General features: G+C 43.1%; 1 long non-coding RNA gene across 1 annotated transcript in view; it reads left to right on the top strand.

The window, feature by feature from the left end:
- Positions 1-880: 880 nt before the first annotated feature.
- LOC136313211 (uncharacterized) overlaps positions 881-17206 on the top strand; it is a 67219-nt gene continuing 50893 nt past the window's right edge. Inside the window, exon 1 of the long non-coding RNA XR_010727111.1 lies at positions 881-939. This is a non-coding gene — a long non-coding RNA (uncharacterized lncRNA). The remainder of the gene's footprint in view (positions 940-17206) is intronic.

Below are 17206 nucleotides of genomic sequence, written 5' to 3'. Positions count from 1 at the left end.
GTGTACAGCGTAATGGTTAGACCCCCATATAACGGATACAGTAATACCCCGATAAGTCTAGTATCCGCTTGACATTGTACATAGTTATTACAATATTACTAACTATATTCCCTATGCTGTACTCTACATCCTCATGACTATTTTGTAACTATTTGGACTTCTTAATCCCTTTACTTTCCCCCTAGTCCCCAAACCCCCATTTCCTGTGTTCACTGCAGCATTATTTACAATAGCCGATTTAAGAAAGCAAACTGAGAGTCCATCAATAGATGAATGGATAAAGATGTAATACACATATACACTGGACAATTTCATAGCTATGAAAAAGAATAAAATTTTGCCATCCAAAGCCATTTTACAGATGGAAAACAAACTCAGAAGGAGCAAGCTCCATGCTAGCCAGAGGCTGAGTGGGATTTGAACTGTCGAAGTCACAGGACCATTCATTTCCATTACGCCACAGTACCTCCTCACCACTGAGGCATGACAAGTATCCAAGACCTCCAGGGGCTTTCACGCTTTGTCTGCACTGTTTTTCCATTCTCTAACCTTCCCCACCACCACCTAGACAGAGGATGGCAAAGAACAAATGATCCCAAACATCAAAAACAACCCAGTGGGAAATATTTAACCCAGGTTACTTCTAGACTTTCTGGCCCCTCCTTTGTGCCTGGCCAGAGAGAAATGGCATGAGACGGACAACAGTTTTTATAACCTCTTTCAGCTCTAAACCATGCTTCCTATGCACTTAGCAGGTCTTAATGGAAACCAAACATTCTCTTAGGCGCTTATATTCTTAACGCCCGCCCTCAGTCCGGTACCCACGTGGTTAAGAGAACTGAACCAACAAAAACATTTTTTAAAAATATCAGAACACAACCCGGAAGTGACCATGGCTAGTTCAACGAGGCAGACATATTTCCTAAAGGTTGAAAAGAGGTGAGTCTTTCACAGGATTCTAGCTCAAGGCCACATTTGCAAAAAAGCATAATCGTTCCCCCTAGCAAGGTTTTGTTTATCCGGCCTTTAAAAAAAAAAATGTAAAACAACTTTTACTTTCAGCTCTCTGAATAAGAACTGTTTTTCCAGCTGTGCAGTCTGAGGACTATACAAGAGGCCTGTTTTTTTGTGTTTTGTTTTTTTTTTCCCCCAGAATGGGAGCAAGGTTTCTTGCACAATTTTGTTAGGGCTAAGCTGCATACAGAGCAGTTTATTTATACTGTTTTATCGCACACCTGTTTGGATATGGGCTGTTTTCTGGTATTTAAACAAACCACTTCTTGCCAATTGCTTTATCTGCTGCGTCTCATGCTTTTGCAGCAAATGTTTCTTATTAACTCAGAAAGAACCACCGATTGCTCCATGAACATTATTGGTGAGGACTAAAATAACTTAATTGTTACTTCTAACATGTTACCATTGAAGAACTATATCCCAGGAATCCGTTTAAAATACAGTGAAAGCCATTTCACTTAAGGGGAGAAAAAAGATAATAGAGGCTTTTGGATGAAATCCTTTAATAAAAAACAGTGTTTAAAGCCACCTGGTTATTTTGAGCTAGCATGCTAGAGAGAAAGAAAAACACTGCCGTTTTCAATTGTGGGCTATGTGACCCACCATGTAAGTTTCAGGGTACACAAATGGCAGTTTTAGAATTTGGGTTAAAGACCTAATTTCACTTCTGTGACCCTCTCTACATCATTTAAACTCTAGGCACCTCTCTCAGTGAAATGTGGGTCATAATAGCTAACCAGTGGTGAGACACTTTAATTCAACCCATAGTTATTGAATAGCTATTATGGGATAAATCTTGTGCCAGGTCCCAGGGTAAAGAGACAACTGTGACAAGGTCTCCATTTCCAGGTATCCACAGTTCATAGCCCGACACACAGTAGGTCTCTATTCAATGTTAAGGGAATTTGAATACATATGTGTAGACTCATAAATAGCTAAATATAAGCCAAAAGTAAATCTGTAGAATTAAGAACTGAGTTTTGATATGAGAGGGTTAGTTTTATCTTAAGAATTTAAAAATGAACTGTGTTAGTTATCTATTGCTGAGTAACAAATTACCTACCCACCCGCCAATCTAGGTTTTGAAACAATAAACATCTGTCACTTCACAGCTCCTGTGGGTTAGGAACCTAAGTGTGGCTTAACTGGGTGTCTTTGCCTTACGGTTTCTCAGAAGGCTGCAATCATGGCATTGGCCAGGGCTGCAGTCTCATCTGAAAGTTCAAACTAAGGGAGATCTTTCGAGTTCAATCACATGGTGATTGGCACCACTCAGTCCTTTGCAGGCTGTTGTCTTGAGGGCCTCAGTTTCTTGTTGGCTAGGGCTGGCGGGGGTGGGGAGGGGAGGCAGCGTTCTCTCAGTTCCCTGATGGATAGGCTTCTCCATAGGTTGGTACATAAAGTGACAACTGACTTTCTTCAGAGTCAGAAGAAAGAGAAGACTTTGTCTTGATAGGCTCAGAATAAACCACTGAAGGGATTTAAGTAAAGTCATGCTATCCTATTTGCATTCTAAAAGATTATTCTGGCCTGAGATCCTAGCATAACTTGAGTAAAAAATATCACTATCATTTTCCCCCTAGTTTCCATTGATATTGTAACCCCAAAGACAAAAATAGTTGAAGAACACACAGGTTTCTGGCTGCCAGCCTGGTAGGGGAGCACTGATAGAGTTCCTGGATATTTGACTTCAGCCCACCAGGGTCTGGGTTCGAGTCCTCAGAACCAGAAAGGCAACACCAATAGTAGCACCCCCTGGTCTTAGCAATAGAGTAAAGATATTCCCATGACCACAGTTGACTTTCTGGGAGGGGGTTGCTGAAAACTGTACAGTGAGGAGATTAAGGTTGAAATGCAATTGACTCTAAAGATGATTTGATTCTTCCTACCTGCTGCTAAAACATCCAAGCCCACTCTTGTCCTCATCAAATACAAATATTTTCCTATGCATCCAAACAAATATATGCCTCAGAGGACAGGATAAGAGAAAATATGCCTCAGAGTATCAGGGACCTGCTCAAATAACTCAACTCACTTAACTACTTGGAACCTTGATTTCTTCACCTATATTGTTGGACTGAGATCAATACCCAGCTCACAGCATTGTGATGAGAAGAGGATTACATGCTGCAATAGGTGAATGCCTTAGCACAGTGCCCACCACAACTGTTGCTAAAACTTAGAAATTTAAGAATATATATGCCTGTATTTGTTAGGTCTAGTTGCATAATAAATGACCACATAATGTCACTTTTTATTACAAAAACATAGTATTTGTTTGGCTCACAGGAAATGTGGGTTGCCTAAAACAGGCTGATCCAGGCTGGGTGTTGAGAGTGGCTCTCTTGATGCTGAGTGGGCTCACCCACATGCCTGGTGGTCAGCTGCTGTCAGCTGGCTGGTGCCCTGCATGTCTCTCATCCTCCTCCCGGGATCAGCAGGTAGTCTGGTCATGGTCTTCTCATGACAATGGCAGAAACACAAAAGAACAAAAAGAAACACCCAAGGCATCTGAAGTCCTAGGCTTGAAATTGGTTCACAGTCATGCTATTGGCCAAAGAAAGACACAGAGTTGAACAGAAAGTCAAAGGCAGGGTAAAGAATCAGAACCAACAGGCCCTGGCTGGTTGGCTCAGCGGTAGAGCGTCGGCCTGGCGTGCGGGGGACCCGGGTTCGATTCCCTGCCAGGGCACATAGGAGAAGCGCCCATTTGCTTCTCCACCCCCACCCCTTCCTTCCTCTCTGTCTCTCTCTTCCCCTCCCGCAGCCAAGACTCCATTGGAGCAAAGATGGCCCAGGCGCTGGGGATGGCTCCTTGGCCGCTGCCCCAGGTGCTAGAGTGGCTCTGGTCACGGCAGAGTGACGCCCCGGAGGGGCAGAGCATCGCCCCCTGGTGGGCAGAGCTTCGCCCCTGGTGGGCGTGCCAGGTGGATCCCAGTGGGGCACATGCGGGAGTCTGTCTGACTGTCTCTCCCCATTTCCAGCTTCAGGGGGGGAAAAAAAAAAAAAAGAATCAGAACCAACAAATCAATCAGCAAAAAAACATGGATAGCTGGTATGGTTGGCTTTTCTTTATTTAAAAAATATTGCTATAATCTACTTAGTTACAAAGTAAATCTTTTGTCCTGGGAAATATAGTATGTGATTCATGTCTGTATTCCCTTTACAAGACAGTATCTAGCAAAGTGTCTAGTATGTAGTAGGGGTTCCCTAAAGGTTTGATTTAATATAGAGATGACATTATAGATGAGCTTATCAGAGGAATATTTTAATCAGACAAGTATCTATTAAGGGACTATAGTCAAAAGCACATTTGTATATCATGGAGAGTCGCTGGAAACCAAGGTAAACTTTGCCCTGACCTTACACAGCTGGCATATTGGCAGAATAAATAGAGCTTGTATCAGTCAGCTTTCAGCAGGCTGTGCTGTAGGAACAAACAACCCCCAATGCTCAGTGGCTGAAAATAACAAAGGTTTACTTCTCCCTTCTTGTTGCATGCCGCCTATGGGTTGAGCAGGTTCTATTTCATAATTTTTATCTATGTTTCTGGCCCAATTTTAGATCCACACTGAAGGAGTGGATCTAACTATCTAGATATGATTGTTTTTTTATACAGGGAAAGTACAGTAGTCAAATGATGAAATACCATATTTTTCACTCCATAAGATGCACCTGACCATAAGACACACCTAGGGTTTTAAGAAGAAAATAAGAAAAAAAAAAAACACAAAAAACTATTCTGAACCAAATGGTGTGTTTAAATATTTAATAAAATACCATATTTTTTGCTCCATAAGATTCACGGGCATTTTCCTCTCTGCTTTTTGGGGGGAAAAAGTACGTCTTATAGAGAAAAAAATACAGTAGTTCTTTTTAAAGCTCTGCTGGGATATGATATACATTACTTCCTCTCACAGCCTTTGGCCAGAGCAAGTCACATGGCCGTACATGACACAAATGGGAGGAGGGAGTGTATTCTTCCCACAGGAAGGAACTGCAGGTCATGTGATAATAACCAAAGATGGATGATCCTCTTACAGGGAGAGGAACAGACAGTTGGGAACAATAGTAAAGTTAAAACGATTTCAGATGTGACTTGAACTACAGAAGAGAAATACATAGTGCTATGCAAGCGACATGGGGTGAACATGTGCAGTCCTGCCCACAAGGTACTTAAAATCGAGTTATCTGGGCAGACAAGATACCACCTTTAAATTGGCAGCTAGAGAGATGGGTCAAAGAAATATATAAAAATGTGAAGTATCTTGGGGGTTCCAAGACTGGCTGGGGTCTGTGAGTCAGAAAAGTAGAGGAGATAAAACTTTAGCTTAACTTGAAGGATAAGTAAGGATGATCAGAACAGGGAGAAAGATGGTGGCATTCTGGAGATGAAAGATGCTCACACAAGGATGGGGACTACAGGCAGGAGATCTGGGGTGCAAAGGGTTTTAGGGAGGCAGGTATTCGTGTATAATTGTTATGCTCTGTGTCATCCACGAGGGAAAGATCATTCTCTGGTCCTCACTCCACAGTCAATGCCTAGAGCTGGATCTGACATACAGTCAGCTCAGAAAATACTTGTTAAGTGGCGGGGAGAGTCTGCATGGTGGTGACAGCCTAAGATCTTAGGAGAGGTCAGTTAACCAGGATGAAAAGCGTGGAGTGGCATTGCTGTAGTGCGGACCACCCGCATGAGGGTCCCCTTGGTCATTTGTTAGAAATGCAGCCTCCTTAACCCCACCCAAGTCCCATAATCCCAACTCTCCCTGCATGGACCCTGAATTCTGAACGTTTGCCAGGCTCCCTAAGAGATTCTAAGACGCTCTCAAATTTAAGAACCGTAATTCTAAAGACAGAGAAACAAAAGAAAAGGAGAATTAAAGGCCAAAATCTGGACAATGCCCACCATGGGGAGGCAGGGGGTGTGCAATTGAGAAAATGAAGTGAAACAAAAGTGAGTGGAAGTTCCCACAATCCACCAGGATTCTCTCAGTATCCAAGGGACTCAATTTTTTTTTACAAATAATTCATTGTTTTTGCTCTTTCCACTTCTTGGAGGTAACAATAAGTTTGCTACCGGGTAGAAAAAGCTCTATTTCATTTTCTTTCAAGCCTGAACTGAACTCTTGTCTTACGAAATTTGTCTGACATGCCCTAAGATCCTTGTTTGGACAAAGACTTTCATGGAGACCAGGGGATAGAACAATTAGTAAAATACCCTCCCCACCCTCAAAGCACTAGTTGCCTGGTGTGGCCAAGTTACAACAACAACAAGTCCACATGCTGAGAAGCAGTCCAGAGATGGTTTATGCTGCCAGGGCCTGGAGGAGAAGTAGTGTAAGCCTCCTTGGGGATGCAGGGAAGGCTTCTCGGAGGCAGTGGCACATGAGAAAACAGCGATCTGCCAAACAGACGAGGTAGGCACAGACATCCCAGCAGAGGCAAGGGTGCAGGGAAAAGAAGTGAGGCTGCTGTGATCCCCACGGGCATTTGGCCATGGCTGCTGGCATGTGAATAAGACAGGCACTGAGATGAGGTCCCAGTCTGTGGGCGGAGCCCAGCTGACCATGCCTATCCTATGGGGAGCCATCAGTGTGGCACAAGGGCAGGGCCAGGGTGAGGGCTGCCCCTCCCTCCCAGGCTGCCAGGGCCCCCAGCCCAGTGTGGTAGAGGGCAGCACTTAGAGAGAGGGAGTGAGCAGGGCAAGTCCCGGCACCCCGCCCTGTGACTCACTCTTGGCCCTCGGAGCCCTCGCCTGTGCCGAGAAACCTGGAGCTGCTACGGGAGGCTGCTGGGAAGCGAGGCCTGGGCCAGACCATGGCCCCCTCCACCCTCCCTCCTCCACACAGAAGCTGGGACAGGCAGCAGGCGAGCCCTTCCAGGGCCCTCAGATGCCGCCAGATAAAGGAAAAAGTTAAAATGCATGCCAATTGGGGCTCATGGAGGATCGAGTTCAACTGCTACAAGATGGGGAAACTGAGTCCTGGTGAAGGAAGGGACTTGCTGAAGCCACACAGTACAATAAGAGCAGGATATGCAGTCCGACTCAGACCCCCAACGTGTAGCCTGGTGTTCCATGGAGACTCCTTCGGTCACATGAGAATAAAGGAGACCAGCTCACTCAAGAATTCAGGCTTCAATGGCCTAGCCAGAGGTCAGCAAACCATGGTTCACAGGCCAAATCCAGCCATGGCCATTTCTGCTTTGTCCATGGCTGTCTTCAGGTTGTGGTGCTCATGGGAGTCATCGCTACAGAGGCTGAATAGCTGTAAAGCTGAGAATGTTTACTATCGGGCCCTTTATAGAGAAAAAGAGTCCTGGTCTAGCCTAATCCTGCTCCAATTTCCACATGAAATTGCGAGGGAACTGATATAAAATAACCAGTGCATTTGAGGGAGGACCCAGGAATCTAAAGGTTAGTAAGAACCCCAGGGGTTTTGATGTAGGTAGCCCAAGACCACATTTTGGGAAACTTCAGTCTCTCTCCAGCTCAGGGAAGGGAGGGCTGACTCTATGGGCCCCCACAGCCAGGGGCGGGCCTGCAGGCTTCCTTGCAGAAATCCAGGGCTCAGTTCCTGGCTCAGAGGCCCAGAGTTCTGCCAGCTGTCACAGAGCAAGGCCCACGAAGCCTCTGTAGGGTTCCTCCCAGCATATCAAAGGCATAGCACAGTGGCCACAGAGACAGTGGCCCTTGCCTATTAGCTATGTGGCTATTGGGTCGGGATATAAAAATTAGCGAAGTCATTTCCCTTCTGGGCCTCAGCATTCTCATCTGTATCTTCTTGTTTGCATAGATGCCTTTTTCTGCTCTGTGGTTGCTGATCTAACAAATAATTGTACACTGTCACCAACATACCTGAAACCTCTGTGACATTGCCGGAATACCACAAAAGCAGCAAAGGGACTTAACTCAAGTTTTCTAACTGCCCACCTCGATTGCCAAAGTTCATAAAAAGACACTAAAAAAATGTGCAGAAAAACCTAGACGTTCTTCGCCAACAAAAAGTAATTATTAACATTATTAGCCATTGTACTGTCATTGTTTTTATTGAGCACCTATTATGTTCCAGGATGTCTGCCAGGCCCTGCAAGTACAAAGAACCAGGCCCCTACTTTTGAGGAGTTTTCCCAACAGATGGGCCATGATCCTTTGACATTTACAGTATTCACTGCTGTCATTTGGTTTAGTATTTATAGAAAAACAGAGGAATATTTATGTTTTGTGTTAATTCAAAACATATGAGCATATTTCAATATTATTTGTATTAGGCAAAAAAAATAAAATAAAAAATCAAAATAAATATCCAACCACAGAGGACTGGTGTTTAAATAAATAAAAGGCTTTCAAACAACAGAACAATGTGAAACCACCAAAAATTATATCTACAGCAGGGATTGCCAACAATGATGCTTTATTGGCATTGGGAATTAGCACTTCTTTGTTGTGGCCAGTGCCCTGTGCATTGGTATGATGTTTAGAAGCAATCTTGCCTCTATCTAAGACAACTAAAATGTCTTTAGACATTATCAAATATCCCCTGGGGGCAAAATTGCCCCCTACCCACATTGAGAAGTGTTGGTCCACAATAAATTTTTGATAACCATAAAAACTACATATGTTATAATAGGTAAGAAAACTAGAAAAGTCAAAACTAGACCGAGACTATGATCTTTTCTATATAAAACAATCAAAGCAAGAGAGAAGGCCTGACCAGGCAGTGGTGTAGTGGATATAGCATCGGACTGGGATGCAGAGGACCCAGGTTCGAGACCCCAAGGTCACCAGCTTGAGCACAGGCTCATCTGGTTTGAGCAAGGCTCACCAGCTTGGACCCAAGGTCGCTGGCTCCAGCAAGAGGTTACTTAGTCTGCTGAAGGCCCACTGTCAAGGCACATATGAGAAAGCAATCAATGAACAGCTAAGGTGTCGCAACGAAAAACTGATGATTGATGTTTCTCATCTCTCTCCGTTCCCGTCTGTCTGTCCCTATCTATCCCTCTCTCTGACTCTCTCTCTGTCTCTGTAAATAAATAAATAAATAAATAAATAAATAAATAAATATCTTTTTTTAAAAAAAGGGAGAGAGAGAAGGATGAGAGGAAAAGAGGAAAGTAGGGAAATTAAAGACTGAAAAAGAAATAGCCCAGAAGTTTAAAAATCATTGCTTCTATTATAATTATAATCATTTAGATTTTTCTGCAATGTTCTGCATTTCTCACAATGACTGCATATTACTTCAACAATCAGGAAACAAATGAAGAGAAAACTTAAAATACCAAGAATAGATGTTATTTCAGATTTAGTTAGCTGGCTATATTGGACAAAGCACGTTTTTTTCGACTTCCGATTTCTGAAAATTGCCTCTTCTTTCAGATTCATCTCAGGCAGGTAGACGTGGGCCACGTTTCGGAGCGGCCGTGTCTGTGGCCGTGTGGCAGGATGTCATAGCAGTTCAGCTCAAAGGGGATTTTCCCTAATTCTCACCACACTGTTGGTTCAAACCAAGTCATGTTAATATTGATACAAAATTTATGCTGACTCACCTCCGCTGGCTTATTTTAACAGGCATTTGGATCTTTCTAGAACATGCCCCTAGTCATTTCTGAGAGGCTTCAGGGCACATTTTGTGGGATCTTAAGACAACTCCCTTGGGAATCTATGTGACCATTTGTTGATATCCCTGTTCAAACAGCCACTGGAGGTGGAAGTTGTCCCACAACACTGCTGCCTCTGTCTACCCAAGGTGTGTGCTGCCTTCTCCAGATGCTTCCCAGGCATGCCTTCCTTGTTCCTTATATTCCTCCATCACCCACTGTGCCAGCAGGAATCCTCAACACCTAAGCTCTCTGAGAATGCCGAACGCACCCAGAGGTTGAGCCTGTGTTGGGAGTGATTGTGAAGGAATCTTTCCGGGCTCCTTGACAATCTGAGTCCTATGGAGGCAGGGCTGCAGAGAAGAGAGACATAAATGATCTAAACTGCTTGTGAGAGGAGGAAAAGAGAGCCTGTGGGATGCCAGGAGGGAAAAACTAGATTCACAGCTAGGTTTCAAAAAACATTTTTAAGAAAATGGAGGAAATGTCTTATTTGTTTCTTCTTAGAATAGAAACGATCGTAGGCAAGATATAGGAGAAACCGAAAATATGATTTTCTTAGGTAGTATGCAAAGTCAAGACAGGAAAGGAGAAAAAGTAGAAGCAAGAGAGAGAGAAAGAGACAGAGAAATAAAGAAACAAGGAAGGGGAGAGGGAAGGAAGGGGAGAGGTGAAGGAGAATTAGGAAGGAGGGAAGGATCAAATGTGAATGAACAGAGACCAGCGCAAGGCTGACGCCCTCATTGGGTGCAGGGCACCCGGTGACTAGGACCTACGATACGTTTAGGGGCCCACAGAAATGTTTTCATTTTAATCTCTTTTAAAATCAGAAGGAAAAAGTGAATCTAATTATAATGAATAGGTCATATTGAATCTTGCCGAGATTATACTCATACTTAAACCAATTCAGTCATAAAATATAATACACATTTAAATGATTTTTTTTATGGCAGAAGGGGCCCATGGATCTTAAAATTTCTGGGGCCTACCAAAGTCATAACACAGTCCTAGGGAGGAGCGAGGAAGGGAAGGGATGGGAGGGGAGGGGAGGAAGGACAAGGGGACAAGGACAAAGAAAGCAGAGATAGAGGTTTATATGATACAATCATTAGATCTTGGCCGTGGAGATAGTGGCTGTTAAAGGCTCTTCGAGAGGTAGCTTCTTGCATTATCTATTTAGAGAACCTGGCTTGTAACTTGGATGCAATCACTACAAGTTGTATTTTAACATTCCAATAATCCTTCATGCATTAGAAGAAGATTTGCAAAGGCAATAAGTTACTTTAAATTATCCTGTGTTTCCTTTCCTATCTCTGTTGTAAAGCATTGGTGGGTTTAGACCCACTTAAAACTATTGAAATCATAGTGATGGTTATTAAACTTCAGGGGACTGAAGACAAAGGCCAAATCTTTACCCTCAAGTGGTAGGCTTGCTTCCTCTGATATTGTCATTGCTGGGTTTCATCCTGTGCTCCCGAATGAGGGGCTATGGCTAGTTGAGGAATTTAGGAAAGTCTAACCTCTCTGTGTATTACCCAGCCTTTCAAATGTTGTTTTTATTTTCCAAATCCAGAGTCCAGGTAGCTGGCTACCATGCCTGGCTTCCCCTTGTCCACTGTAGACCCAGAGATTAGAGCCCCAGGAGGAAGTCCTTCTAAAGCTTCCTTCTCTGGCGTCCCTGAGGCTCTGCTCAGAGGTCAGGGCAGACAGCCGCATAAATGACAAACTCACCCATTGAACCCTCTACCAATGGAATTCAGTAAAGTAAAAGTTACTACAAGAAAGTATCCTTCTGAGTTTGCCTAGAAAATTGCATAGTATCATGCAACCCAGCTCAACTATGTAGTGGGTAGGTGACTATGCAAGTTCCTTTGTGACTTGCAATGTGACAAGCAATACGTTCTGTACAAGGTTGTGCCAAGATCAAAATTAAATTATGTATATGAAGCCCTTGGCAAATCCTTCACAAGTGTAGGCATTAATCAAATGGTGGCTATTATCGGTACTATTGTTATTTCATTTTCAGTTTGATTATTAAGGAGATGATATGTATTATACAAAATACTAAAGTACTGAGGAGTATAAAGAAGCAAAAAAAGAATTCTTCCCTAATCACTTCATGTAGAAGCAGCCAAGTTGACATTTTGGCAGACTCCTATCACACTTATATGTTTAAAAGAATTTCAGATACAAACTATTAAAACTAATAGGAGAGTCCCCCAAAGTTGCTAGATTCAAGCCCAATACACACAAATCGCTTGTGTTCTTGCACACAATTACAAAATGTATTATTGAATTCATGTGATTTACAATGGCAACTAAATAACAAATATTTTGGGGGAAAATCTAACAAAGATGTATACAACTCTATGAAAAAATAGAAAAATATTATCTTAAGTCTTAAAAGAAAATCTCAGTATAGGAAGAGACAGAAAGTGGTCACAATGAGCAGATTACAAATTGGCAATTCTTCCTGACTAATCAATATTTAAATTCAAATATAATTTGAATTGGTTGGTAATTCCAACCAACACCCCAGCAAAGACCGTGAGAAGATGATACCAAAATTTCATATGGGAGATGACAGGGGAAAGAACAGTCAAGATCATTTTGAAGTAGAACAAAGTAAGGGACTCACCGGGTATCAAGGCTTATTATAAATAAACAGCAACTGTGGCATTGTTGTAGAAAAGAACAACAGGCAATGGAATTGAATAGAAAGTTCCCAAATGGAACCAAGCATTTATGGAAACTTGATGTAGAATGTGATGGGCATAATCAATAGTCCTAATACAACCAATTTTCCAAAGAAAAAGATCAATAAATTAGATTCTTTCTTCCTTCCACACACATATACACACACAAGAATTCCAGATGGATTAAGCCTTAAATGTGGAAAACAAAATTTAAAAAATGTAGCAGAATATGTTAAAGAGTATCTTTATGCCTTTTGATAGGATAAGATTTCTTAATCATGAGTCCAAAGGGCTAACATGTAAAGAAAATTACTGGTGAGTTGGGCATTATTAAAATTTGAAAGTTATGCACAACAAAGATACTATTATGTAAATCTACAAGAACCCAGAGAAGTTATTAAAACAAAATAACCATCAAAAGGTTAATACCCAGAATACTCTACAATCACTGAGGAAAAGGCTAAGAAGCCAATGGTAAAATAAGAAAATATATGAGTAGACAATCCATAAAGGAGAAAACCCAACAGTCCAGTAAGTCAATGAAATGATGCCCAATCCTACTAGCAATAAAGGAAATGCAAGCCAAATCAATACAGAGATACCATTTCCGAGCCACGAGAGTCTAGAATTGAAAAGTTTACCAACACCAAGTGCGAACAAATGCAGAGCAAAGGAAACTCTCATCCTCTTCTGATGGGAATTTATATTTTATAATCACTCTGAACATGAGTTTTGCAAAATCTAGTGAAATTAAGGATGAGCATAACTGAGACCCAGAAATTTCACTTCTCGGAATATGCCCTGGAAAAACCTTTGCACGTGTGTGCCTGATGCACAGGCACTAGAACGTTTACTGCTATGAGCTAGAATGTTTATAACAGCTGAAGTGGAGAGCCATCCAAGATGTCCATCAACAGGAGGATAGATAAATGACTTCTGGTGTGTTCATGTAGTAAGCTGCTCCTCAGAAGATAAAATAAATCAATTAGAAATACAGGCCCTGGCCGGTTGGCTCAGCGGTAGAGCGTCAGCCTGGCGTGCGGGGGACCCGGGTTCGATTCCTGGCCAGGGCATATAGGAGAAGCGCCCATTTGCTTCTCCACCCCCCCCCTCCTCCTTCATCTCTGTCTCTCTCTTCCCCTCCCGCAGCCAAGGCTCCATTGGAGCAAAGATGGCCCGGGCGCTGGGGATGGCTCCTTGGCCTCTGCCCCAGGCGCTAGAGTGGCTCTGGTCGCGGCAGAGCGACGCCCCTTGAGGGGCAGAGCATCGCCCCCTGGTGGGCAGAGTGTTGCCCCTGGTGGGCGTGCCAGGCGCATGCGGGAGTCTGTCTGACTGTCTCTCCCCGTTTCCATCTTCATAAAAATACAAAGAAAAAAAAAAAAAGAGAAATACTTACATGGAAATAAATTAATCTCCCAAACATAATATTCAATGAAAAAAAGAAAGTTGTAGAAGGTTATTGGTTTCATAAAACTTAAAATATAAATATAATACTATTATGTTGTTTATGGGCACTTATATATTTAGTGAAAGCATGAGGCAGAATGAAATCATCAAATTCAGGGTAATGAGTCCCTCTGGCAACAGAGGGAGAGGAATGGCAAGGGGCAGATGCTGTGCATATCAACTCTCTTTCTAATGATGCATTAATTGGGGGGGAGTAAAAATGAATATGGTCAAATAAAAAGTTAAGATTTAACAAAGTTTATGACTGCACTGGTTAAGTTGTATTATTCTCTGTATCCTTCTATGTATTTGAAATATTTCACAATATATGGCAAATATTTTTAAGCATATAAGAAATGTCTATTATAATTATAATTAAAGGAATAAAACACAATCATTCCCATATGCCCCAGGAAAGGGGTGCTGGGGAGAAATAAAGGTCTGAGAGAGAGAGACATCATCTCCTGACGAGGGAACCACTAAATGGAGAAGTAGTTTTACTTCTTGACTGCCTGATCATCTTCTGGAATTTTCTCTATTACATTTCAAGCCACTTGTGTCAAGTCTCATAGATGGGAGGGGAAATCCAGAGTCACAAACGTGGCCTCCTGTCCCAGGCATCTGTTTTCCTCTTCATAGTAGGTGATGCCTACCTGTGAAAAGCCATCACAGAACCTCATTCTGCATTACACCCACCACTGCTACCAATAAACACAAAAGGCAAATATTGGGACCATGATCAGCACACACCGGATGGCCCTGGGTGCGCTGCGAAGTGGAGTGACCGACATTGACTAAGGGTGATTTGGCTCTGACCTTCACTGAGGCCAAAACAAGGAGGGGAACCTGATCGATCCCAAGCTTCGCAGTATCCAAAGGATAAAAGCAAGGAGTTCTTCCGGATCAACGTCACAATTCCAAGAGGTTGCCATCTGATAGAGAATTCTCCCTCATAACAATTTAAATAAATAAAGAATGGGAAGCAGAGACACCTACCCCACACACAGCTTAGACCTTGTGATCTGAAATTCCCCCAGCACGTCCAGCACTCACTCACTGTCCACATCGCATTATCATGATGACTACTCCATTGTTCTCATCAATGCCTTCTCCCTTCAGGGAGAGTCTTCCCCATGCAACAATTATTCATTGCAAGAGCTTCCCGAAAGACCCACCAACTGGTCCAGGGAAGGCATCCGCAGAGGACTGGTGCCCCAACAGCCTGGAGTATGTGATCCTTCCCCAGTTTTCATCAGGCCCCCACATTAAAGGAGCTGCCTTAGACCAAACTTCCAGTTTATAATTAATTCTGATCTTGCCTCCTTTTTCTGCAATGCTGCTATCGCTCTGTCGAGGTGGTGTTCTTCCTTAATGAGGGGAGCAATAAACTTGGTGTTGCATTACCAACAAGTTGTGTAGTGATACTTGGGGAGCTGGCAATAGACGATCATTTCAATTTAAAAAAATGTGAGAGTGAATGTCCTTCTTCCTTTTCTAGGACTGTTGGAAAGACTTTTCAGTGAAGGAAAAGCCTTGCCATTTGCTTTCAGAATGCTTGGCCACTTCCTAAGCTCTGGCCCAGTTTGGCTCCTGCATGCTTTCTGAGTGCCCGCAGTAAGGTCTGGGCATGTCTGTGATTCTGCTTTTTCTGGGCATGCTCGCTGAGAATAATCAGGGTAATTATAGGCTGTTCTCTCATTGTCCTGACTCTTGGGAGCTCTTTAGCACCAGAGAATGATAAAGTCAGAAAGCGTTCAGCCCAGGCTCCCCCTTACTGAGAAAGATCTGGAGAAGGCTTCCAGCATGGCTTCTCAACATGCATTTCAAAAGGAGGAGGAAGAAGAGAGAAAATGAAAGAAGAAGGAGAAGGAGATTCATTGTTCTGTCAAAGCAGTATAGGAACTGCTACTTTTAGACAAAATTGGACACTTTTTTATTTTTGTTTATTTATTTATTTATTTATTTATTTATTTTTACAGAGACAGTCAGAGAAAGGGATAGATAGGGACAGACAGACAGGAACAGAGAGAGATGAGAAGCATCAACCATCAGTTTTTTGTTGCGACACCTTAGTTGTTCATTGATTGTTTTCTCATATGTGCCTTGACCGTGGGCCTTCAGCAGACCGAGTAACCCCTTGCTGGAGCCAGCGACCTTGGGTCCAAGCTGGTGAGTTTTGCTGAAACTAGATGAGCCCACACTCAAGCTGGTGACCTCGGGGTCTCGAACCTGGGTCCTCCGCATCCCAGTCCGATGCTCTATCCACTGCGCCACCTCCTGGTCAGGCTGGACACTTTTTTTATAATTGCAGCATCTTTGAGAGCCTAAGTTCAGATCACCTGCAGGATGGGGTAGGGGCGGAGGCAGAAGCGGGCCGTGGGAAATAAACCTCACCCCAGCAATTCAACCAGTCTAAGGTCGTAGATAGTTTTGGAAGTTCTTCAAATGATTCTACTGTGCACTATGATGGACCTCATTACCTCTGTGTGCCAACTAATGTGCTTTGAGGTGTACAAACTCCTTTTCCACGTATATCTGACCACATTTACCAGCCTCTCATGTAGCCTGATGGGACTAGTGTAATTTTTAGTAGAAGATGCTTGTAATTTGGGATATTTCTGTCACAGACATTTTTTTAGGATGGGAAGAGGACACAGTATGAGTGCTAAAGTCCAATATGAGGAAACGAGTGTCTTCTTTGACTTTAAATTAGATTAATAATACCAACAACTGGAATTCAGTGACGAGTTTGTGTTATTGTCTCATATACTCATTAAAAATCTCTATTATTTTTAATAATAATGGCACTCCTATTATTCCCATTTTACAGATGAGAAAACTGAGGCTTTAGAGCAATCAAATGTCACAAAGTTAGTAACTATCAGAATCAGGACGACTTCGGTTTGATCTGAGTGCCTTTGGCATCTGAGTTCTACAACCAGTATGCTCTACTGTTTCTGTTTTTAAAAATGTGGCCTGTGGTCCATTGCATTATTGGTTCTAGAATCCTAGAACCCATCTGGTTCTCCAGGAAAGCAAGAAAGTTGGTCACTCTTCTGTCTGTGAAATGAGTTTCACAAAATGGCTGTTCTGAACATGACACTAGTTCTGTGGGGTTTGTGATTCGCCAATGTCCCTCTTTAACCTGGTCCCCTCCCCTGCTCCACCCCAAGAAATGGTCACTGTGCTCCAAGCTCCTGGAGCCCACACCAGGAAGGCAGCATGGGGCCACAGAGCCCAGGCACCATTTGGCAATCTGGGTCACGTGGTCATGGGCCAAGGCTCACACAGGCTGTGCAGAGTGATTTGCAATCAGTTGCGAGTGATTATCCATTGTTTCTCAGGCATAGGCAGGAGGGAGCCCGGGCAAGGTAATGAGATGCAGCTGATGGAAAATCACAGCTGACTATCAGCCACACGGCTTGCACAGCCCTCCGGTCGGCAGCCGTGTC

The sequence above is a fragment of the Saccopteryx bilineata genome, chromosome 9 (genome assembly GCF_036850765.1).
Source record: "Saccopteryx bilineata isolate mSacBil1 chromosome 9, mSacBil1_pri_phased_curated, whole genome shotgun sequence".
NCBI classification, from domain to species: Eukaryota; Metazoa; Chordata; class Mammalia; order Chiroptera; family Emballonuridae; genus Saccopteryx; species Saccopteryx bilineata.
Note: the sequence above shows the minus strand (reverse complement) of the source record. Positions and strands in the feature narration are given on the sequence as shown.